Below are 25,421 nucleotides of genomic sequence, written 5' to 3'. Positions count from 1 at the left end.
AAGGAGCTCCTGACAGATGTGGAAATGACTGGAGGTGGAAAAGACGGAGGACGTCTGCTTATAAAATGCCCTTCCGCGTAGGCTCATCTCGTTTACGGCCATACCACCCTGAACACGCCCGATCTCGTCTGATCTTGGAAGCCAAGCAGGGTCGGGCCTGGTTAGTACTTGCATGGGAGACTGCCTGGGAATACCATGTGCCATAAGCTTTTTCATGTTCTTCCCCTATGTCGACAGCAGGAGGTGCTGTCTCTCAAGAGCGCCAACATTTCACACACGGACACACGCCGCTCATTCCCTTGTGTTTGTCCCACCGGAGTCACCGTGAAGCCTGGCGCGACACGCGCTCAGTCATAGTTCCCCGCCTTACCTTTTTAAGTCACTTTCCGTTGTCTCGCCGCCTCCGTCCGTCGCTCGCCGCCTGTCTTTTCATCCCTGTACAGTATTTCTCCATGTGTGCTGAATTTCTTTTTCTCTCGTTTTTGCCTCTCGCTGTTGAATAATCCAGCAGCTGACCTCCGTACCGCTGGCTCTCCTAGACAATTCCATGCCTCCACATGTACGGTACAACATCAGGACCCACTCCCTTTGAACTCGTAAACCTCTTCGATGCCCTCCTCGCTTGTTTTTACACTCATCTCAGCTCCTTTTGCAGTCGCCAGTGGTCAGCGCTTCTACCCTTGGCTCTCTTTCATTTTTCCCCATTCATTCATCAGATTCCTAAGAGTCTGGTAGTTGAAGTCCTGGGTTTACTTTGATGCTTCGGCGTCCTTTCGGGGGGCCGTGCACCACGTGACCGGGAAGATGTGGAAGATGCATCAGCCATGTTGTTTTTTTCTAAAGCAGGAACATCAGCCTCCACCGGGACCTCCGTCTCCGGGGCGAGACGGAGGTCTTATCTTATCTTATCTTGACCTCCCCCTGTTTTCTGCTCTCACTACAGATCACAACTGCATCTGCAAAGGTCACGGTCCGTGGAGATTCACGTCCACCCTCATCTGTCAGGCCGTCCGTCACCGTTGCGAACAAGAAGGGGCTCAGGGCCTATCCCCAACAGAGTCCCGCTTCCACCTTGAACTTCTCTGGTCCCGTCTTACAGCACACCGCACCACTGTCTCCCAGCTAGCATACATGTCCTGCACCAGTGTAACACACTTCTCTGCCGCTCCAGACGTCCTCATAGGATACCAGAGCTCCTCTCTTGGCAACCTGTCGTACGACTTTTCAAGGTGTACAAAAAGGCAATGCGGCTCCCACTGCTCTTCTCTGTACTTCTCTATGAGCATTCTCGGTGCAAATACTTCATCCTTAGTACTCTTCCTTTTTCCATGTGTATTTTATTTAATTTTCTCTTTCTCTTGTCTTTAACTGTCCCGCCGTGCATACGAGTCCTGGTATGGGCTTTGCTAGCTCCCTCTTTACCTTAGGTGAAAAGTGTCTGATGATTTTTGGTTAGAGTAGCCTTGGGCGCCACTGGCTGTAATCATGGAGACTAAATAGAAGGAGCTCCTGACAGATGTGGAAATGACTGGAGGTGGAAAAGACAGAGGACGGCTGCTTATAAAATGCCCTTCCGCGTAGGCCACTCTCGTTTACGGCCATACCACCCTGAACACGCCCGATCTCATCTGATCTTGGAAGCCAAGCAGGGTCGAGCCTGGTTAGTACTTGGATGGGAGACTGCCTGGGAATACCAGGTGCCGTAAGCTTTTTCATGTTCGTCCCCTCTGTCGACAGCAGGAGGTGCTGTCTCTCAAGAGCGCCAACATTTCACACACGGACACACGCTGCTCATTCCCTTGTGTTTGTCCCACCGGAGTCACCGTGAAGCCCGGCGTGACACGCGCTCATTCATAGTTCCCCGCCTTACCTTATCATGTCACTTTCCGTTGTCGCGCTGCCTCCGTCCGTCGCTCGCCCCCTTTCTTTTCATCCCTGTACAGTATTCCTCCATGTGTGCTGAATTTCTTTTTCTCTCGTTTTTGCCTCTCGCTGTTGAATAATCCAGCCGCTGACCTCCGTACCGCTGGCTCTCCTAGACACTTCCATGCCTCCACATGTACGGTACAACATCAGGACCAACTGCCTTTGAACTCCTAAACCTCTTCAATGCCCTCCTCGCTTGTTTTTACACTCATCTCAGCTCCTTTTGCGGTCAAGAGTAGTCAGCGCTTCTACCCTTGGCTCTCTTTCATTTTTCCCCATTCATTCATCAGATTCCTAGGAGTCTGGTTGTTGAAGTCCTGGGTTTACTTTGATGCTTTGGCGTCCTGTCGGGAGGCCGTGCACCACGTTACCGGACAGATGCGGAAGATGCATCAGCCATGTTGTTTTTTATTAAGCAGGAACATCAGCCTCCACTGGGACCTCCGTCTCCGGGACGAGACGGAGGTCTTATCTTATCTTATCTTGACCTCCACCTGTTTTCTGCTCTCACTACAGATCACAACTGCATCTGCAAAGGTCACGGTCCGTGGATATTCACGTCTACCCTCATCCGTCAGGCCGTCCGTCACCGTTGCGAATAAGAAGGGGCTCAGGGTCTATCCCCAACAGAGTCCCGCTTCCACCTTGAACTTCTCTGGTCCCGTCTTACAGCACACCGCACCACTGTCTCCCAGCTAGCATACATGTCCTGCACCAGTGTAACACACTTCTCTGCCGCTCCAGACGTCCTCACAGGATACCAGAGCTCCTCTCTTGGCAACCTGTCGTAGGCATTTTCTAGGTGTACAAAAAGGCAATGCGGCTCCCACTGCTCTTCTCTGTACTTCTCTATGAGCATTCTCGGTGCAAATACTTCATCTGTAGTACTCTTCCTTTTTCCATGTGTATTTTATTTAATTTTCTCTTTCTCTTGTCATTAACTGTCCCGCCGTGCATACGAGTCCTGGTATGGCCTTTGCTAGCTCCCTCTTTACCTTAGGCTGCAGCCTAAGGTAAAGTATGTCTGATGATTTTTGGTTAGAGTAACCTTGGGCGCCACTGGCTGTAATCATGGAAACTAAATAGAAGGAGCTTCCAGACAGATGTGGGAATGACTGGAGGGGGAAAACAAAGAGGGCGGCTGCTTATAAAATGCCCTTCCGCGTAGGCTAGTCTCGTTTACGGCCATACCACCCTGAACATGCCCGATCTCGTCTGATCTCGGACGCCCAGCAGGGTCGGGCCTGATTAGTACTTGGATGGGAGACCGCCTGGGAATACCATGTGCCGTAAGCTTTTTTCATGTTCGTCCTCTCTTTCGACAGCAGGGGGTGCTGTCTCTCAAGAGCGCCAACATTTCACACACTGACACACGCCGCTCATTCCCTTGTGGTTGTGCCACCGGAGTCACCGTGAAGCCCGGCACGACACGCGCTCAATCATAGTTCCCCGCCTTACCTTGTTCGGTCACTTTCCGTTGTCTCGCCGCCTTTCTTGTCATCCATGTACAGTATTTCTCCATGTGTGCTGAATTTCTTTTTCTCTCGTTTGTGCCTCTCGCTGTTGAATAATACAAGCTGCTGACCTCCGTACCCCTGGCTTTCCTAGACACTTCCATGCCTCCACATGTACCTTACGTCATTAGGACCCACTGCCTTTGAATTCCTCATCCTCTTCAATGCCCTCCTCGCTTCTTTTTACACTCGTCTCTGCTCCTATTGCGGTCGCCAGTAGTCAGCGCTTCTACCCTTGGCTCTCTTTCATTTTTCCTCATTCATTTATCAGATTCCTAGGAGTCTGGTTGATGAAGTGTAGGGTTTACTTTTATGATTCGGCGTCCTGTCGGGGGGCCGTGCACCACGTGACCGGGCAGATGCGGAAGATGCATCAGCCATGATGTTTTTTGTAAAGCAGGAACATCAGCCTCCACCAGGACCTCCGTCTCCGGGGCGAGACGGAGGTCTTATCTTATCTTATAAGGACCTCCACCTGTTTTCTGCTCTCACTACAGATCACAACTGCATCTGCAAAGGTCACGGTCCGTGGAGATTCACGTCCACCCTCATCCGTCAGGCCGTCCGTCACCGTTGCGAACAAGAAGGGGCTCAGGGCCTATTCCCGACGGAGTCCCGCTTCCACCTTGAACTTTTCTTGTCCCGTCTTACAGCACACCGCACCACTGTCTCCCAGCTAGCATACATGTCCTGCACCAGTGCAACACACTTCTCTGCCGCTCCAGACTTCCTCATAGGATACCAGAGCTCCTCTCTTGGCAACCTGTCGTATGACTTTTCTAGGTGTACAAAAAGGCAATGCGGCTCCCACCGGCCTTCTCTGTACTTCTCTATGAGCATTCTCGGCGCAATTACTGCATCTATAGTACTCTTCATTTTTCCATTTGTATTTTATTTATTTTTCTCTTTCTCTTGTCATTAACTGTCCCGCCGTGCATAAGAGTCCTGGTATGGGCTTTTATAGCTCCCTCTTTACCTTAGGCTTTAGCCTTAGGCTGTAGCCTAAGGCTGTAGCCTAAGGTAAAGAGTGTCTGATGATTTTTGGTTAGAGCAGTGTAGCACCCAACCTCTTAGTTAATGCAGTGATAGTACAATTGTTTGGGCCCTGGGAACGTTACTTAGATGAAATTTTCAATGGTAAACAGGAGAAACAATAATACCTAATTTTTTGATAACTTAAACTTCTTAATGCTTTTTGATTATAGCGGTGCCTCCATCTCCTAAGGATAAAATATGAATTAAGACAAACACAGATCTCTTTAAGTACAAATTTAAAGTTTAGTTTCACAAAATGAAAAGAAAGAAAAAATGAAATAAAATTGGTAGTGCGTTCATTTGAGATTTTGTCGCTTTGCAACTACATAAACATATTCAAAAACCATGTACATCCCTTCAAGTTCAGTCCAGTTAGAAAACCATAACCTTAAAGTCCTTTTTGTTTTTCTCAGAAAGTTCAATCGTGGCAGGCCTGATTCGATACTCGGGATCGTTGGACCAGAAAAACAGAAAATGTCCGTTTCACTTGTTCACAAGCCCCAAAATAAAATGCATGTGCTTTGATGTACTCACTAATCCTTTTGGTGTCGACGCAATGGATAGTCAAATGTTGTCCATCACCATGCGATTCCCTCTCGGCAAACAGGTTAGCAATGACTTGGCATCACGGCATCACGAAGTGCACTCGGTGAAACTCATCGGTTAAGCCTCGGCAGAAACGTCCAGAGAATTCCTCTCGGTCCACTGAGCATCAAAGGTCTCCAATTCCAAGCTCATATACTTTACATACAGAGTATGAAATTAACTCGCGGTAAAATGCTAACAATGCTAACGCTCGATTAGCATCGCATATGTGCACTTAAACATATCGTCTAAGCATAAAAATCATATACATCGAGTACTCACTCATCACAGGGTTAAATAGTCGAAAACAGCAACGTAGACTCTGCATCCACAATGTTTTATGACCATTCTCCTTTCAGCTTAGCTTCACAAACTTCCCTCGGCAAACGCAGCAGTCGAATGCCTCGCGCCTAGATGTTCTATTGCCTTTCTCATTCAGATCCCGCCCTCACGCATGGGTTTGGACACTAAGTGTACATCAACCAATACAATTAAAGAAAATACCATATTGACACTTAACAAGTTCGGATGCAAACAAAAGCACATGTTGAGCTGTACGTTTCACACAAGCTTGTGGCGATTAAAAGCACGATTCCCAAATAAATGACAAAAACCTTAGATAAGATTAAACCTTGTTTTTAACCATTTATGAACACATTTTAAACATGAAATATTAAATGTTTTACAGCCATTTCAGTCTTATTTAATTTTACTTAAATGTTAAAACATCTTTACATTTTAGCCTGTATGGTCTGTAATGAAATTTTAGACGGGCTACATCCTCCCCCTTCTAAAAGGTGTAGATGTCCTCATCTAACTGTACTGTTTAGACTTAGATCTGTAGGGGCATGTTTTAGGATGTTTCACAAGATCAGGGTTTCCTCTGGCACTGAGGTTCAAGTGAATGACCATGCTCTGGTGCACAATAGTCACAGGTTCCCCAGCTTGAGTTCCAGGTTTATCATAGGTCAAGCGGATCACTGGTTTTACTTCACGCGTTGACTTTCTGCTTCTAGGGCTGGTTTTAGTTCTCAACTCCACATCAGTGTCTTCAGCTGTATCATTAGTATCTGCGTCCTCGTTGGAGGACTGATATTCCTCTTCCTGTGAACTGACAGAATGTACTTTCTCCACCTCCGGTTCACTCTCAGATGAGGGGAAATTTTCAAAGGGAGTATGCTCTGGGGTGGTTCGGTCTGGTATGGACAGTGGTTTCCTGACCTTATCATAGGTTGGGCACTCGTAGACACACTCATACTCAGATTCAGAGTTTGAAGAGATGTCAGATGTCTGATCATTTTGGTGATGTGTTTGATGTCTTAGAGTATGTTGTCTCCTGGTAACTGGTGTTCTGACTCTTTTAGTTTGTTCAGAGTTATCGGGAATCCTGACAAGATAACCAATTTGTAGAAGGTGGTCTCTGTGTAGAGTTTTGACACTTCCAGTTCCTTGTTCGGGTTTGACTCTGTATACAGGTAAGTTGGAAAACTTTTTAATCACAATATAGGGTGTGGATTTCCACCTATCTTGTAGTTTGTTTCCCAGTTAGGCCAACATTTCTTATGAGGACTCTTCTTGTAGAGGTTGGTCTCTTACTCATTGATCATAACAGGTTTTGTTTCTCAGATGGCTCTTGGTTGCACACTCTGCAGCTAAATGGTAAGCTTTTTGGAGTTCTTTTCTCATTTTGTCCACATACTGTAGGTGAGACGTCTCTGAATTACCGTCGAGAGCTGTACCAAAACAGAGGTCAACAGGCAATCTGGCATTGCGTCCGAACATTAAGTAGTATGGGGAATATCCAGTGGACTAATTTTTAGTGCAGTTATACGCATGTACTAACTGACTGATATGTTGACTCCAGTTTTGTTTCTGCACATTTTCAAGAGTTCCAAGCATTGAGAGAAGTGTTCTGTTGAAATGTTCTGGTTGAGCATCACCTTGCGGATGATAAGGTGAGGTGCGCGACTTTCTTACTCCAAGCATGGATAAGAGTTCTTTTATAAGGCGCCTTTCAAAATCTCTACCTTGGTCTGAATGTATTCTAGCGGGTAGTCCATAATGAACAAAGTACTTTCCCACAATACTTTGGCAACTGGAACTGACTTTTGGTCCTTTGTAGGAAATGCCTGAGCATACCTTGTATGACAGACCTGGGCAATGTATGGCCCGGGCCACATACCTTTGGTTGACTCTGACCGCCAGTGTAAGGTTAATTGGAAATTACAAAATAAATATACTTTCTAATTTCACCTCATTCATGGGCTAAAGCTGCACTGCTTTTATTCTGAAGTTGTTTTTTTTTTAATTCACGCACATAATGACGTAATGCGTGTATCAAGACATGCGTGCGATTGAATCACAAGACAACTTTCACCCTCAAAAATGTCCGCTCAGGCAAAAAAAAGAAAGGTAGATGCCGAATGTAGGATTTTCAACAAAAATTGGACAGCTAAGTATTTATTTACTGAAGTTGGAGGTAAAGCTGTGTGTTTAGTTTGCGGGGAGCAGATCACCGTGTTTAAGGACTACAATTTGAGTCGGCATTACCAGACGAAACATGCAGAGAAATATAAAAACCTGACTGATGACGAAAGAACGCGGACATTGGAAGCTTTGCTAGCTAAGCTGCAAATGCAGCAAGGCTTTTTTACCAAGCTTCATACATCCAGGGATGCAGCAACCAAGACCAGCTTCGTGATATCCCACAAAATAGCCAAAAACAGCAAGCCATTCGCAGAGGGGGAGTTTGTGAAAGAGTGCTTGGTAGACTCTGCAGCACTAATATGCCCTGAAAAAAAAGCGGCATTTGAGCAAGTCCCGCTGTCCAGGCGAACCGTGGCGAGAAGGATCGAGGACATTGCGGGGAATCTGGAGCTACAGCTGCAACGTGAAGTGCCAAGTTTTGACTTTTTCTCCTTGGCTTTGAACGAGAGTTGTGATGTCCGCGACACAGCCCAGCTACTCGTATTTGTCCGTGGGATAGCGCCGGACTTCAAGATTACGGAGGAGCTGGCAGCAATGCGGTCGTTAAAAGGGATGACAACAGGGAGCGATCTCTTCACTGAGGTAAATGCTTGTATGGACACGTTGGGACTGAAATGGGACAGACTGGCAGGTGTCACCAAGGACAGTTGTCCAAATCTTACAGGGAAAAATGTCGGACTTTTAAAACGCATGCAGGATAAAGTGACTGAAATTGACCCTGATCAGAAATTGGTATTTTTACATTGCATTTTACACCAACATGTCTTGTGCACATCAGTGCTAAAAATTAACCATGTTATCGATGTTGTTACTATAATAGTTAACTTCATCAGGGCGCGGGCACTGAATCACAGACAGTTTATAACACTTCTGGAGGAGCATGAGAGTGAGCACAGTGACATTGGCTACCACACTTCTGTGAGATGGCTCAGCCTGGGCAAAGTGCTAAAAAGAGTCTGGGATCTGAAAGCAGAAATCCAGGAGTTTTGTGAGACAAAAGGCAAGGCCATCCCAGAGCTTGCAGATGAGGACAGGATGGCAGATTTTGCATTTGCTGTTGATGTGACTGCACTGATGAATGAACTGAACACCAAGCTGCAAGGCAAGGGCCTTTTTGTGCATGAAATGCACAGCCCGGTGAAGGCTTTCATGAGAAAGATACAGTTGCTTTCAAGACAACAGGAGAGCAACACTCTCACTCACATGCTGACCCTGAAAGAAGTCACACCATCAGCTGATAACTTCTGCAGGTACTCATCCATGTGAGGAGCATTGTATGGTGAGTTTTCAAGGTGATTTGAGGATCTTAGAGCAATGGAGGATGACATGCACATGATTTCTTCTCCCTTTACCTTCCGTGTGGATGATGCACCCAGTGATTTTCAGGTGGAACTCATTGACCTGCAGTCTGATGTAGTACTGGCAGAGCACTTTAAGTCAGGATCTCTGCTGGATTTCTACTCTTCTCTCAAGGAGGAGAACTTTCCAAACATTAGGAGACATGCTCAGAAGATGTTTGTTCTCTTTGGCTCTACCTACATTTGTGAACAAACATTTTCAATGATGAAGTTTACAAAATCCAAGGAAAAGATCCTCTCACTGATGATCATCTGTCAGCTGTGCTTCACATCTCCACTTCAGACATTCAACCTGACTTAGATGCACTCGTTAAAGCCCAGCAGAGATTAGAGTTCTCTCACTGAACAAGAAAAAAGAACTTTAAAACACCAAATGAGGTAGTTAGACCACAAATGTAGGCATGTTAAAGCACCAGATAACAGTGAACTGGGACACTTTTTCTCAAAATCACAGTTCAGTGACAGTCAATATGGAACCCAAAATGTGTTTTGAAGTGAATGTGACTGAAAATGTTCACTAATATGAGTCACAAATAGTAAAAAATGTTAAAAATTTGTCTACCATTGTGCTGAGAAATTTGAATGAATAAATTTTTGTAAGGCAACCTCATTTTTTCATTGCTTAACTTTAACATATACTCTTGCCAGCTTGTCAAAACAGTGCTATTTACTGCTTTTTATAAAGAAATACAATTAATATTATGCAGAATTGAGTTCAGACTTTAGGCCCGGCCCTCCACAATATTTTATGTTTCTTATGTGGCCCCATGGAAAAAATAATTGCCCACCCCTGGCCTAATGGGCTGTATGCCATGAGTCATGTTATGCTCTGGTATAAAAGTCATGGCGCTTCCTAATCGGCCCAAATTGCATGTGCCACACCAGTGTTGGGGCAGATACAGAAATGCTCATCTGCCACAAATCCATACATGTGTTTTTGGGCATGGATAACCGTATTTATGTGGGAATGCGAAAATCCTCCATGGTGGAATACCAAATTTGGTGAGGTTTGTTTCAATACTGAATATTGTTTCAATAATGGCTTGAGGGCAGTCAGATTCATGGCGCACGCATCCATTCCCCACTTTCCAACCTCACATATACTATTACTATAGGAGTCATAAGTTTTCCTAACTAGTCTATCCATTTCCATATTTAGCACAGTGTCACACTTAAGTTGGCCCAGATAATGATCCTTTTTACCACACTGTTGTTTCATGCAAAGTGGTGGTGTCTTTTTCATTTTAATTAGAATGAATCCCTCAATGACAGTTCTGTTGGTTGCCATAGAATAATTAGCTGGTAATCGCCAATTTGATGGATTGTAAGGCAGAAAGGGAAGGACTGAGGTATTTGTTATATTCTGAAAAATTCAAAATCTCTGATTCGGTCCTTGGGAATACACCCATATTATGGACAAGGTTTCATGTTCATTAATTGGATGAGGTTGTATAGTCGGGTTAGGAGACACTGATATTGGCATTACAGTACAAACATAGCAATCAGTTTGGTCTCCTGCTGTTATATTCATCAATCGCCACCAGAGACTGTCACGGTGTGGAGCATTGATCTCATTTCATAGTTCTTTATAAGTTTGAGATAGGCCCTTCTTTACTCATCAGACTTGTCATTGTTTGTCTCTGCCTTCTCCTGCTGGGTTGGGTGCTCCTGTTTTGGAGGGCTCATCCTGGATCCTTCCAACCTAAACGGTTAGGGATCTGGTGGTTTCTTCACAAATGCAGCTGATGCCTTGAGACGAGTAAGACTATCCTTCTTACTCCCCTTTGTAGTCAGCCTTCCCCTCTAGCCAGTGTTAATAGGATCAACAGGGAGTACCTTACAGTGTGATTATGAATCCAAGTGGATCGTTCCGCAGTTTTCACTGCAGTCGCCGTGGTCAGAAGTACTTGGAATGGTCCTTCCCAGCGTGCTGAACTCCAACAGCTTCTCTTTATGACTTTCACGAAGATCCAATCACCAACTCGGACCTTCACCTGTGGAGCAGATTGAGATTCAGGCAGATCATTTGCGTCTGTTACGTCTCATTGCCTTAGTGTATTTCTAATGTATTCCACTAAATTTCTTCTGTGTGGGCCTTCTCTAGGTCTGGATGTGTCATCGGTAACCTGAATGGTCCACCGTGTATTATCTATAATGGTGTCAAACCATTAACTGTGGTAACTATGTGCATATACATTTTTACCATATATATGCACTCTTGCCATGTCTTTCCTGTATGTTCCATACATTTTCTTAGTCTGTTTTTTACTGTTTCATTTGTTCTTTCCACTAACCCTGCAGTTTGTGGATGATAAGAACAATGTCTCTAAGTCAATGTCCATAACTTGACCCATTGTGTACAACTTCATTTATTCTCTGCAGTATGCCATGGGTTGGCAGAATATATTTACAGATAGGTTTAACTACAGCTTCTGCATCAGCTTTTGTAGTGGTTGTGTTGCACACGTGAATGATGATGATTCAGTGTGTAGGTTTTGCGGGTTTTGTTGTCGGCTGTAACACAGACATTAGCCACATTACTGACGTCCAACACAGCACTGAACTAATGCTGTGACCGCGTCTCGGCAAACTAATCACAGTTTGTTTCACGCCATCCTGTGGTTGAATGTGGTACTACATACTTACGAACAGTGATTGAGAGGAAAGGAGCAAGTTGCTAACTCAGGAAATAAAATACATTAAATATAAAAAAAAGGGAGGGGGATGTCTGGTCTTTGCGCCGTCATAGTTGCAATTTCCACCCATTTGCTGTGGCTGTCAATCATTACCAAACAATATCTATATTTTCCTACAGAATTGAATTCAATAAAATCCATGTCCATCACTTCTAAAGGATATTGTGGATCTGGAAACCTTCCTTTCTTTGGTCTTAGTTTCCTTGAGTATTATTTTTAAAGCATGTTATACATTGTGCACACGATTTTTTTTAAGTAGGAATTTAGGATAATGGTATAGAAGTGTTTTGACATAAGTACCTCCATCCCTCCTGTTGACACATGGCAAGGCCCATGGGTCATTTTCATTTATCATCAAAATTCCATTGAAGTCTGTTGCTCCTCTCTTGAGCCAGGATTGTCTTTAAGCAGCTGACGCATTCTCCTGAGCATCTTTTAGTGAATCATTGTCAATTAATGATGGTGCGGTAGATAGTTTTTCAGCATGCATGCTGTATTTTTGTTTTTCTGTTTCCTTTGCTATTTTGTCAGCAAAGGCATTTCCTTTTGTAAAATCATCTGTTCCTGAGTGATGTGCTCTGCATTTTACTACTGCTAATTTTCGTGGGAGCAGTATAACTTCTAGTAGTTTTGTTAAGAGTGCTGCGTGTGTCACTGTTTTTCCTGTAGTCGTCACCATGCCTCGCTGTTGCCACATTTTTGCAAATACAAAGAGTGTGGAATAGGCATATTGACTATCAGTGTAAATTGTTACATCAATCCCTTCTGCTACTTGGCAGGCTTCTATCAATGCTATAATTTCAGCTGCTTGGGCTGATAGTGATGTTGGTAACGCCCTTGAAGTTATGACCTGGTTCGGGAGTTCTACCACAGCACAGCCTGTGTGTGTGACTCCTCTGTCATCTTTAAAAGATGATCCATCTACAAACCACACACAACCATTATGTAGTGGTGTGTCTTGCAAATCTGGTCTTGGTAGAACTACTTGTGATGTTTCTGTTATGCAATCATGAGGTGTGCCATCTATTGGTAAAGGTAAAAATGTAGCTGGATTGAGTTGTGTTCATCGTTTGATGGTAAGATGTGGTTGACTTAGCAGCACCGCTGTAAAATTTATCTGTCTAGCTGGAGACAGAAAAGACAATTTACTTGCAGTAGGAGAACATCAACTGCATGTGGTACTAATGGTTCAAATGGATGAACTACATCAGCCGAATTTTCTACAGCTAGAGCGGCTGCTGCTACTGCTTGTACACATGGTGGGAAAGCCCTAGCTACACTGTCCAACTGTTTTGAGAGGTAAGCTACTGGTCTAAATTTATCCCCACATTTCTGTAAGAGTAAGAACATCATGTGTGACTGTTTACAGTCCACAGTTAGGATAAATGGCTTATTGTAGTTTAGATGTGCCAGTACAGATACACTACAAAGTTGTTGTTTGAGTTTTACAAATGCTTCATCTGCTTCTGGTGTCCGGGTGAGAGAACATCATTCATAGCCAATGGGTTTTCACATACCACTTTCAAAAGCGGTGCAGTTATGATTGCAAATTCTGCGATGAATGCTGTACAATAGTTACATAAACCAAGGACAGACAGCATTTCTGTCTTTGTTTTTGGTTTAGGAGCTTTCTTCACAGCATTTTTTTCTTGCTTCAGGCCTTAAATCAGCAATGACCTTTTGAATTTCTGCTGCAAAAATTAATGGACTTTCTACATACCCCTGTGGCATTCAGGTGTCCCGTGGCGGAAGCCACAAAAACGGACAGAAGCCACAAAAAAAATGCCCTTATAGCAAATGTATGCAACACATAAAAAAACACCAATAATAACCTTATAAACTTTCTGTATTATTAAGGAAAATTGCAGTATTTTACTCACTCAAATTCTGATGATTTGTAGACAAAATCCATCCTCCTTCCTTTCCTCAAATGGAGTTCTATTATCCTGTCGCACAGATCATCCCTGCGCTTCGTCTCCAAGCACTCCCAGCAATACAATTTGCAGTGTACCTCGGTGTCACGACTCATCGGGTCCCCGGGCAAGCGGCACAGCAATGACAGCAATTATCCTCCGGAACCTGGTGACCACGCCGCACCAGGGAATAATCCCACTGATCAGGCCTGAGTACAAAGGCAGACCCAAAGTTTCAGTCATTGTCTGATCTCGTTAGGATGAGAAGTTCGTATTGTCTTCAACTCCACTTGTGTAGAAAGTCCCAGACTGAAAACCCATTAAACTACCTGCAATCCTACGTGCCTGTGTCTGTCCTCCGGCAGTCCAAAGTTCCGAAAGACCTGGGTGAAGAGGGCCTCTGATGTCTCCAATGCTGCAGGGACTCCCCTCACTTGCATGCCTTAGAGAAGCAATCCACGACCACTAGGATGCTCGGAGGGGGGACGGTCTGTGGCATAATCAATGCCGAGATGGGACAGGGTCTATTTGGGATTGGTAAGGGTTCCAGTTTCCCTGCTGGTAGGTGACGAGGGGTTTTCGCCATGGCACAATCGGGGCATTGGCTGAAAATCTTTGGACGTCTCTCGACATACCTGGCCACCAGTACTTGCCTCGAAGAATGTTCAGCGTTGCACTTATACCTGGATGCCCTGTACCTGGTGTGCAGAGGTGAGGAGAGAGTCCCGGATGGTTTGGGGTACGTAGGTACGGTCGGCAGGAGTGTTGAGTGGTGCGGGGTCGGACACTGATGCGTCCCAGATTTCCTCATCCAGGCTCCACCGGATGGGGCTCACGAGCACCCTGTCAGGCAGAATGTTCTCTGGTTCTTCAGGGGCATTTTCAGGTGAGTGAATACGTGAAAGAGCATCTGCCCGGCCATTGAGAGTACCGGGGCGATATTGGATGGTGAACTGAAATCTGGTGAAGAAGAGAGCCCATCTGGCCTGGCGGGGGTTCAACCTCTTTGCTTCGCGTAGGTATTGCAAGTTCTTGTGGTCAGAGAGCACAATGAAGGGATGTTTCCTCCCTCAACCCAGTGGCGCCCTTCTTCTAAAGCCAACTTGATGGCCAGGAGCTCTCTATCCCCAATATCATAGTTGCTCTCAGCTGAACTCATCTTCTTTGAAAAAAAGACACAGGCATGTAGGATTGCAGGTAGTTTAATTGGTTTTCAGTCCGGGACTTTCTACACAAGCGGAGATGAAGACAATACGAACTTCTCATCCTAACGAGATCAGACAATGACTGAAACTTTAGGTCCGCCTTTATACTCAGGCCTGATTAGTGGGATTATTCCCTGGTGCGGCGTGGTCACCAGGTGCGGAGGATAATTGCTGTGATTGCTATGCCGCTTGCCCGGGGACCCGATGAGTCGTGACACTCGGAGCCTGTGATCCAGGGGTACCGGTCGTAGTTTGTGGTTTGAAAATGTTGAACAAATCCTTTTCCTGGTTGTGACAGGTTCGCTAGCTTATGAGTTATCCAACCTTTCTTTACTATGCCCAGCTTTTCCTCAAAACTCCATCTAGAAAACAGTTTTAACAATATATGAGCAACTGAATCCGTTTCTTCTCCTCCTGCAGCCATTGTGGGTTGACAATGCCAATATTAAACAAACACAACTATATTTCTGTTCGCAGCTCGCTAGTACGCTTCTCCTCGCTAATATATTTGTCCACTCTCTGACTATGCAATCAGAGGGTGTGAATATGCTGATGTTGCTATGGCCTGCTAGAAGGCTTTGATGTCACCAACTCAAAATCTGATTGGATGAAGCAACAGCGTCATCAACACTTATTATTTGCGTAAAGGGCTTGCAGAACTGATTGTGCAGGCCCCCCCCACAGGCAGATTCCTTTGACCTTGACCCTGCCTGACGACAGATTATGGCTGGAATGTGATTGTTAATATGAAAGTATATGTCTGGAAGCAGCACAACCAGGGGAAAAGCTATGAAAGGAAGTGAACCGACCATTTGGAATTATTTAATAAAAATTCATGGACAAAATATAATTAACGTTTGTGATTCAGATATTTTTTTGGGCCAGCAGAGAAGGCCTTGCAGGCCCTGACAGCCCACCACTGCTTGGATCAATGATTATCTGCACTTGGCATGATCGGCTTGTATTTGGATGTGTCATATTAATCTTTTCAGTGAGTTTTTGCGTTTTGGTGTGTCCATGGGCACTTTGAACTTTTATCTTTGTGTTTGAATAATTTATTTTTGGAGGTGCTCTTGTCAATACTGTTTTGCATGCTCCTGTATCACACAGGAATTCTGTTAAGACTCCATTAACTTCCAAATTCATGTAGGGTTTTACTGTCAAATTATTCAGTAGTTCCCATGCACTTGCTATATTTATACTTTCAAGTCCTTCCTCTTCTTCATCATCATCATCTGAATGAGTTGGGGTGCGTGCACTTGGTAAGGGTGCACGCTCCTCACTTCACCTATCTCCCCTGTCATTTCGTCCTTGTCTCTTTTGCCCACACTGTCGTGACCAATGGCCTGTTTTACCACAATGCCAACATGAGTCATCTCTGTCTATTTTGTCTTTTCTCAATTCCACTCTGATATCTAATTCTTCCTGTACTCCCTCTCTGGGGTCTTCGTCCTCTACGACCTCCTTGAAACATTAACAATCCTTCATCATCATCATCTTCCATTTCATAAACTGATGTTTCTTTGGCTGTTTGTAATTCCTCTGCATGCCTTGCATACGCCATAACACTGTCTACTGTCGCTGTTTCCCCATCAAGCAGACATTTAAGAATAAAAATAAGAGCAACTCTGTCTCTCTGTGGCACTCACTGTATCACTCTTTTGTTTGAGAAAGTACACAAAAATTATACTGGAATAATCATCAGTAAACGACAATGCAAATCTGTGTCCATCTATAGATATGGGATCTACTGGCCCTCCCAGATCTGTATGCATTAAATCAAACACCTCTGTTGCTCTTGCATCAGGCTCTCTGTTTCTGATCTGCACAAACTTCCCTTGAATACACACTTCATATGGCGATACAGGTTTTTCAGTTTTCCCTTTGATTACCATACCATCAACCACTTTTGTCAACTTTTGTACTTCGCTATAATTACAATGGCCGGAAATTTCATGCCATGTTTGTAAATCAAAACACCCTTTGCATTTGTCATTACTTTCATCTGCTGTAGATAGGTAGTAAAGTTTGTTCTGCACATTAATAGGAAATACAGTACCGTCACTCATTTTGACCATGTCTTTTCCTTCATTGAAGATTACCGTTACTCCGCTTGCTGTGGTGGCCATCACAGATAAAATGTCCTGTGGATAGGAAGGGATGAACAGCATGTTTCTCAGTGTTGCTGTGTGGTGACGTCCTCTGCTGTCTATGAGGATCACCTCTGCCTCTCCCCGCTGCTTCCCCACGCCTTGACACTTGGTCCCGTCTGCCAGCTCAACATGGTGTGTGTCAGCTCTGAAAGTCTCATCGAAGCTCTTGAACTTTGTCTCATCCGTGATGATGTGAGAAGTAGCGTCCGTGTCCACCATTAGGCCTTTCATCTTCACACCACGGTCTGGAACGATGTCCGCTCCCCGGTCTTCGGTCAAGAAAACATACGATGTGTTGCCCTCTCCCTCTGCAGCTTGTCTCGCTTGTTCACTTGTTAGACGACGCCTGCAGTTTGCATCTCTGTGCGTCGAGCTTTTGCAAAAACCGCACCACTGTCTTCTTTGGCATGTTCTTGCTTTGTGCCCCTTCACACCACATTTAAAGCACACCATATCCGCCATTGTGTTTTTGTCATTGCCCCTCAGAGTGTCATTTACTTTCGTGTTCACTTTCATAGCATTATCTGACACATGAGCGCAGAGTTTTTCAGTGTCTTCATGTGAACGCAATCTCCTTTTAAAATCAGCAAATTTGAGCTTTTCTTCACTTTGAGTCACATGAACTGCAAATGGTTTGAACGATTCTGGAAGTCCCTTTAGCACCATAGCTATGAGAAGATCATCACTCATGACTTCCTCTGCATTTCTTAGCGCCGTGATTATAGTCTCTGCCCTAATCACAAAGTCTGTTACGCTTTCACTGCTTCCTTTCTGCAGTTTTGTCAGGTCAGTATACAGGTTTATAATGCGAGGCTTCCCTTTACCTGCATAATACTCTCGTAGCATCTTCAGTGCCTTTCTCCCATCATCTGCAGCTTCACACATGACCAAGCCTAGACTTTTGTCATCTGAAAACTGGATCAGCTGGGCATAGGCCATTTCATTCTGCTCCTTGTCCTTCGCCTCCTCGTCATCGTCATCAAATTCTGGAGTTTCACTCAGAATTGTGTCTTTGAGCCCCTGCAGCCGCATGTAGGCCAAGAATTTTGTCTCCCAGAGTTCATACTGCTTCTCATCTCCGGTAAAAACTAGCCGTGACCACCTACTTGGCCGCTCCATGGCTTGCTAGTTAGAGCACGTGGTAGCACTGTTAGCAGCTGCTAGCTAATCAAGCTCACCTTCACGCCGAGTTCACAGTATCGTCACTCTTCTCAGCGGCTCCAAACTGTTTTCAGCCGTCTTTGGGGGTTTCCTGGGCCCGTAACCTGTTATCAGAGGTTATCTGTGCAGTAGATCTGCGTGTTACCCCTCAATACTGGCTGGGTCTTTTACGGAGGAATAATATGTGTGAGACATCTCTTGCTTTGCAGAACTGGAAGAAGTTAAGTTTATTTTCAAGCAAATAAAAACACGACAGACAGACCGGGAAATAAAACGGAAAATAATTGAGAGTATATTTCTCAGTTAACAATAAGAACAACTTTATTTATCCCGAAGGAAATTGTTGTGCCAGAGCTTCAAGTAAAACATAACAATAATAAATACTAGTAGGAAATTGTGTAAACAGTATAAAAAAAAAGGTGGGGAGAGTAAGAAATACAAATAAAACTATGAAGTGTCTAAGTAGCAAGTCAAGGCTATAAAGTGTCTTAAGGTCTTAAGTACAAAGATTTTGAGATTCCCTGTGGCTGAAGGGAGAGGAATTAAAAATTCTGATAGCCTCAGGTAGGAAAGACCTCCTGTGGCATTCAGTGGAGCTCCTCGGTGGTCCTCTCAGCAGACCAAGTTTCAGATGTAGTTGGTAAGGAGAATTATCCTGCTCATTGAATTCTAATCCACTATGGTTTCCAAATTTCCCTTCATTGCGGAATTGAAACTGCGTAACAGTTTCTCCTGTTTCTTGTTTGCATGCTGCTTACTGTGCATGGGCTGCGGTGGCTGCATGCAGTGGTCTTGCTCTATTTAATACTGCTTGTACAGCAGCCAGATAATTTCCAACCATAGGACCATCTGTTGGATGTTAACAAATCTCTTGTTGGAGATTTCCTCCTTTGTAATCACCTCGATATCTTGCCCATTTTAATAGAAAGACAAGTTTGAATATTTGTTCTAACTCCAATCCAATCAAACTCTATGACTCAGCTAGATGGAAAACTGCATCTTGGAATGGCCCCCAGCCATTATCTGCAGCTTCTTTTACCTCAGTATGTGATATCTTTACACATGGGGGTTTTCCGCATCGTGTGGATTCGGAAATTGTATGATAGGATATAATTTGGCCTCATCTACAATATAACTTTTGTTAAGGTTCTTTCTCCGTGTTTTGTATGGATGTGTTGGTTTTACTTTTACTTGTTCTTGTTTGTCTTTGTGTATGTCCTCATATGCTGGCAGCTTTTTAAGATCTGGGTATAATGGCTCTGGAATCCCTCCCACTGCGCCTTGTGGCATCTCCAGTGGTGGGGGTTGCTGCATCACAGCTTTGACGGCTGTTCCATTATCTTCCTTCTGCACAAACATAGTTTCTTTACTCTGATCTTTAATTTGTTCTTTTTTTCTTCTTTTGTATACTTTGTGTTCGTTTCGTGGCTTGTGTAATCCATTTTTCAACTTTTCTCACTTCGTCAAACTTTTTGTCACTCTTTTTCTTGTTTTTGCATTTTTCGTGTTCATCCATAAGTTTTTAAATGATGCTAATCTTAATTTTCCATCCCAGCTTTATGTCTTTTTCCATTTTCTTTAATATTTTATATTATCTGGATCCAATTCGTGCATGAACTTCACATCCCCTTCCAAGACTTTTTCATTTTTACTTCTACAAGAGATTCCCATTTTTTTTTACACTACAGGTTGTTGTGGTTAACTATCAGTCACAATGTTCACAGAGATCTTTGACCGTGCCAAGCTCTTATAGAACCTAGTATTCTGCAGACACAGCTGTCACTGCAAACCAACTTTCTCAATTTTAACCACAACCTAAAAATTACACTTACCTCAGAGACTGACTTTAGTCAGTATAAAAATCTCTTTGAAGTGACAACACACACATATATTCCAGTGCACCCTGCTGTTCTTTCTTTTCTTAGGGCTAAAAGTATAAACCTCTGTCTACTTTCTTTTGAAGGAAAAAGTATGAACCACACCTACCTACTTTTCGTGGACAAAAGTATAAACCACATCTACTTTCTTTTAATGGACAAAACCATACTCAGTCTGTTAATTTGGTGTTTACTCCTTGGCCTTCTCGGTCCAGTCAGATCCTGTCAATCCAGCGATGGCAGGTGTAAGGAGGAAGTTCTAACCACCGGTCTTTCTCTCAGATCACTAGATCTGGCAGTCATTTGGATATAATATCTTTATCTCACCAGGTTGACAGTTTTTGGCACAAGTTGTAATTCTTTAAAGCTGGTGTCTGAAGCTCAAATTTCCCGATAAGGATGTGATTATACACAGTACAGAATATATTCTGTATATATATATGTATATATATATATACAGAATCTAAACAATGTATAAATTCACTCAAATCCAGCCGCAAGAATGAAAGATAAAGCCATTTATTCAAAAATGTTTATCACCCAAATTGAAGGTTTTTGGAACAAGTTGTAAATTACTTTGGAATTCTTTGAAGCTGGTTTCTGTTAAATAGGATTTGAACTTAGACAAAATATGTCAAATGTATAAATATCATGTTGCAGGTTTAGTAGATGAAGCAGTTTGGTCTTTTTTTTTTTTATTTCACCAAATTGAAGGTTTTTTAACAAGTTGTAAATTACTTTGGAATTCCTTAAAGCTGGCACCTGTGGTTGAAAATTATTGAATAGGATGTGATTCTGCACAGTATATATCATCTTTGCTTAAATGCAGCCGACAGTTAGAAATATGAAGCCGTTTGGTCAATTTTTTATCTCAGCCAGTCGAGGGTTCTTTTGCAAAAGTTATAAATAACTTTGTAATTCTTTAAATCTGGTGTCTGTTTTTGGAATATGCTGAATAGGGTGTAATTCTACACAATATATGTCACATTTACTGAAATCCAGCCATTTGGACATCAAGTGTTTATCTTACCAATTGAAGCTTTTTAGAACAAGTTTTAAACAAGAAGAGAATTATTGAAAAATGGTGTCTGGTGCTAAAATATGTTGAAAAGGACGTGATTCTACACAATATCTGCGACAGTTACTGATATGGAGCCACATCTTTAAAAGATAAACCCATTTGGTCAAAAAGTGTTTATCTTCCAAGTTTAAGTTTATTGGCACAGGTTGTAAATAACTTTGGAATTCTTAATGCTGGTGCCTGGTGCTGAATTATGCTGAATATGATGTGATTCTACACAAAGTATGTCATCTTTACCTAAATCTACCCAAAGGTTTAAACCATAGACCTATCTGGTCAAAACTCTTCATGTCATGATGTTGAAGCTTTTTGGACCAAGTTATAAATAACAAGTGAATTCTTAAAACTGGTGTCTGGTGCTAAAATATGTTGAAAAGGCCATGATTCTACACAATATATGTCACATTTACTGAAATCCAGCAGCAGGTTTAAAAGATAAAGCCATTTGATCAAAAATGTTTATCTCACCAAGTCGAATGTTTATGGCACAAGTTGTAAATAACTTTGGAATTCTTTAAAGGTTGTGTCTGGTGCTGAAATATGCTGAATATGAAGGATTTCTACAAAATATAGAATCTACAAAATGAATAAATTCACTCAAATCCAGACTCAACAATGAAAGATAAAGGCATTTGGTCAAAAAGTTTTTATCTTCCAAGTTCAAGATTTTTGGCACATATTGTAAATAACCATGGAATTCTTAATCCTGGTATCTGGTGCTAAAATATGCTGAATAGGATGTGATTCTACACAATGTCTTCACCTACTGCTGAGGGTTTTAACGATAAAGCCATCTAGTCAAAATTGTTTTGATTAGATGGCTTTATTGTGGCTTTATTGGCTTTATTGGGTCGAAGAACAAGAACAAGAAGAAGAGGAGGAGTGCGTGTTCAGAAGCAGAGACAGAGGAGGAAAGAGCCTGGGAGTAGGGAGTAGGGAGAGTAGGGACTTTGAATATTGGGACTATGACAGGAAAAGGTAGAGAGTTGGTTGACATGATGCAGAGAAGGAAGGTAGAATACTGTTTGTCCAGGAGACCAGGTGGAAGGGTAGGCTAGTAGTTTAGGAGCAGGCTTTAAGTTGTGCTATTATGGTACTTGCAAGAAGAGAAATGGAATAGGAGTTATCTTAAAGGAGGAGTTTGTTAGGAATGTCCAAGAGGTGAAAAGAATGTCAGATAGACTTATGAGTCTGAAACTGGAAATTGAAGGTGTGATGCTCAATGTTGTTAGTGGCCATGCCCCACAGGTGGGATGTGAATCTGAAGAGAAGGAGAAGTTCTGGAATGAGGTGGATGAAGTGATGCAGAATATTCCCAGAAATGAGAGAGTGGTAATTGGTGCAGACTTCAATGGACATGTTGGCGAAGGCAATAGAGGGGATGAAGAAGTGATGGGCAGATTTGGTATCCAGGACAGGAATGCAGAGGGACAGATGGTGGTAGATTTTGCAAAAAGGATGGAAATGGCTGTAGTGAACACCTTTTTCCAGAAAAAAACAGGAACATAGGGTAACTTATAAGAGTGGGGGTAAGAGCACGCAGGTAGACTACATCTTGTATAGATGCGGTAACCTGAAAGAGATCAGTGACTGCAAAGTAGTTGTAGGTGAGAGTGTTGCCAGACAGCATAGGATGATGGTTTGTAGGATGACTCTGATGACAAGGAAGATGAAGAGGACAAAGGCAGAGCACAGGACTAAATGGTGGAAGCTGAAAAGGGAGGAGTGTTGCATGGTTTTCAGGGAGGAGTTGAGAAAGGGTCTGGGTGGTCACGGTGAGCTTCCAGATGATTGGACAACAGCAGCTTGTATTATCAAGGAGACAGATAGGAGAGTAATTGGTGTGTCATCTGGAAGGAAAATAGATAAGGAGACTTGGTGGTGGAATGAGGAAGTGCAGGAGTATATGCAGAGAAAGCGGTTAGCAAAGACGAAGTGGGATATTGAGAGGACTGAAGAGAATAGACAGGAGTTCAGGGAGATGTGGCGAAAGGTAAAGATACAGGTTGCAAAGGCAAAACAAAAAGCGTACGATGACTTGTATGCTCGGATGGATAGAAAGGAGGGTGAGAATGATCTATACAGGTTGGCGAAACAGAGAGATAAAGATGGAATGGGTGTACAACAGGTCCGGGTGATTAAGGACAGAGAGGGAAATGTATTGAGAGATGCTAGAAGAGTGATGGGAAGATGGAAATAGTACTTTGAAGAACTGATGAATGTGGAAAATGAAAGAGAGGCAAGGGTAGAAGAGGTGACTATTGTAGACCACAAAGTAGCAAAAATTAGTAAGAGTGAAGTGAGGAAGGCATTGAAGAAGATGAAGAGGGGAAAAGCAGTTGGCCCTGATGATACACCTGTGGTGGTATGGAAGTGTCGAGGAGAGGCAGTGGTAGATTTTCTGACTAGATTATTCAACAGGATCTTAGACAGTGAGAAGATGCCTGAAGAAAGGAGACAAAGTGTGTTGGTGCCTATTTTTAAGAATACAGGGGATGTGCAGAATTGTGGCAACTATAGAGGGATAAAGTTGATGAGCCATACAATGAAGTTATGGGAAAGAGTAGTGGAAACTAGACTGAGAGCATAAGTCAGCATCTGTGAACAGCAGTTTGGCTTTATGCCTAGGAAGAGTACTACAGATGCAGTATTTGCATTGAGAATGCTAATAGAGAAGTACAGAGAAGGCCAGAGGGAGCTGCATTGTGTTTTTGTAGACCTAGAATAGGCATATGACAGGGTGCCAAGAGAGGAGCTCTGGTATTGTATGAGGAAGTCTGGAGTGGCAGAGAAGTATGTTAGACTGGTGCAGGACATGTATGCTAGCTGTGAGACACTGGTATGGTGTGCTGTAGGGGTAACAGAGAAGCTCAAGGTGGAGCTGGGACTCCATCAGGGATCAGGTCTGAGGCTCTTCTTGTTAGCAATGGTGATGGACAGGCTGACAGATGAGGCTAGACAGGAATCTCCATGGACCATGATGTTTGCAGACATTGTGATCTGTAGTTAGAGCAGGGAACAGGTTGAGGAAACTCTAGAGAGGTCGAAGTATGCTCTAGAAAAGAGAGGAATGAAAGTTAGTCGCAGCAAGACTCAATATATGTGTGTGAATGAGAGGAACTCAGGTGGAACGGTGAGGCTACAGGGAGTGGAGATCAAGAAGCTGGAGGATTTCAGGTACTTAGGGTCAACAGTCCAGAGCAACGGAGAGTGTGGAAAAGAGGTGAAGAGACGGGTCCAAGCTGATTGGAATGGGTGGAGAAAAGTGTCAGGGGTACTATGTGATAGAAGACTATCGGCCAGAATGAACGGAAAGGTGTACAAGACAGTGGTGAGACCAGCGATGATGTATGGACTAGAAACTGTTACAATGACCAAAAGACAGCAGGCAGAACTAGAGGTTGCAGAGATGAAGATATTGAGGTTCTCTTTGGGAGTGACCAGGATGGATAGGATCAGGAATGAGTCCATCAGAGGGATGGCACATGTTCGATGTTTTGGAGAGAAGGTCAGAGAAGCCAGACTGAGATGGTTCGGTCATGTACAGAGAAGGGATAGAGAATATATTGGTAGACGCATTCTGGAATTGGAGCTGCCAGACAAGAGGTCTCGAGGAAGACTAAAGAGAAGATTTATGGATGTAGTGAGAGAGGATATGAAGGTAGTTGGTGTGAGAGAGGAAGACACAGAGAATAGGGTTAGATGGAGAAAGTTGACTCGCTGTGGCGACCCCTGACGGGAAAAGCCGAAAGAAGAAGAAGAAGAAGGCTTCCTATTGGTCGGCCGTGCACCACGTGACAGGGGAGATGCGGAAGATGCATCAGCGATGTTGTTTTAAGTGAAGATGACGGTGCACCCTCTCAAATTGCAAATAATAACAAATTTGATGGCAGCCATCTCAAAGATCGTGAAGACGAATGTTTAACGTGCCATTTGGTGCGTCTACTGTATTATGTTGGTAGATGATAATGCAAAGAGGCAGGAGGGTTGTGGGTGACGTGTGACATAAGTTTGTTAACTGGACAATCTGTCTCTACGCCTTGCTTCCGTGTACCGAAATAAATTCCCACCAAGGAATCCGATCTTAGCGCAAATGGATTGTGTTTGACGACAAAAGACGACAGCCCCGATCCGTCCACCACACTGGTCGCGTTTCAAGACTGTCAGACCGGGATCGTGGCAAAGTTCTCCCGTTTGTAAAACAATAGAAACCAATTGTGGCATCAGGAGGATGGACGGAATGTGTTCTGTGTTCTGACTTCTTCATGAAAATTGAAGCGTCTATGTCGTTTCGGTCATTCCAGCCTATCGGAACTCAGAGTTGACGTTTTTCTTGTCGTTGAATGGCTGCGATGGCTGACCCTGGATCAGCTTCTGAATGGAGCAATGCATGACTCAAAAACTTTTGTATTTGTGGTTGTATTTGTACT

The 25,421-nt window shown here is 43.5% G+C and overlaps 1 non-coding gene and 2 pseudogenes across 1 annotated transcript; all 3 read left to right on the top strand.

The window, feature by feature from the left end:
- Positions 1-90: 90 nt before the first annotated feature.
- On the top strand, positions 91-209 carry LOC147219952 (5S ribosomal RNA; annotated as a pseudogene).
- Positions 210-1,590: 1,381 nt separating this feature from the next.
- Positions 1,591-1,709, top strand: LOC147219951 (5S ribosomal RNA). The gene has a single exon (XR_015108627.1). It is a non-coding gene; the product is annotated as a 5S ribosomal RNA (ribosomal RNA).
- Positions 1,710-3,103: 1,394 nt separating this feature from the next.
- LOC147219950 (5S ribosomal RNA) lies at positions 3,104-3,222 on the top strand (annotated as a pseudogene).
- The last annotated feature ends 22,199 nt before the right edge of the window (positions 3,223-25,421 follow it).

This window comes from Fistularia commersonii, chromosome 24, assembly GCF_037954325.1.
Source record: "Fistularia commersonii isolate RoL2024-O1a breed Wild chromosome 24, RoL_Fcom_v1.0, whole genome shotgun sequence".
Classification (NCBI taxonomy): Eukaryota; Metazoa; Chordata; class Actinopteri; order Syngnathiformes; family Fistulariidae; genus Fistularia; species Fistularia commersonii.
This window is presented reverse-complemented; position numbering and strand designations above follow the sequence as displayed.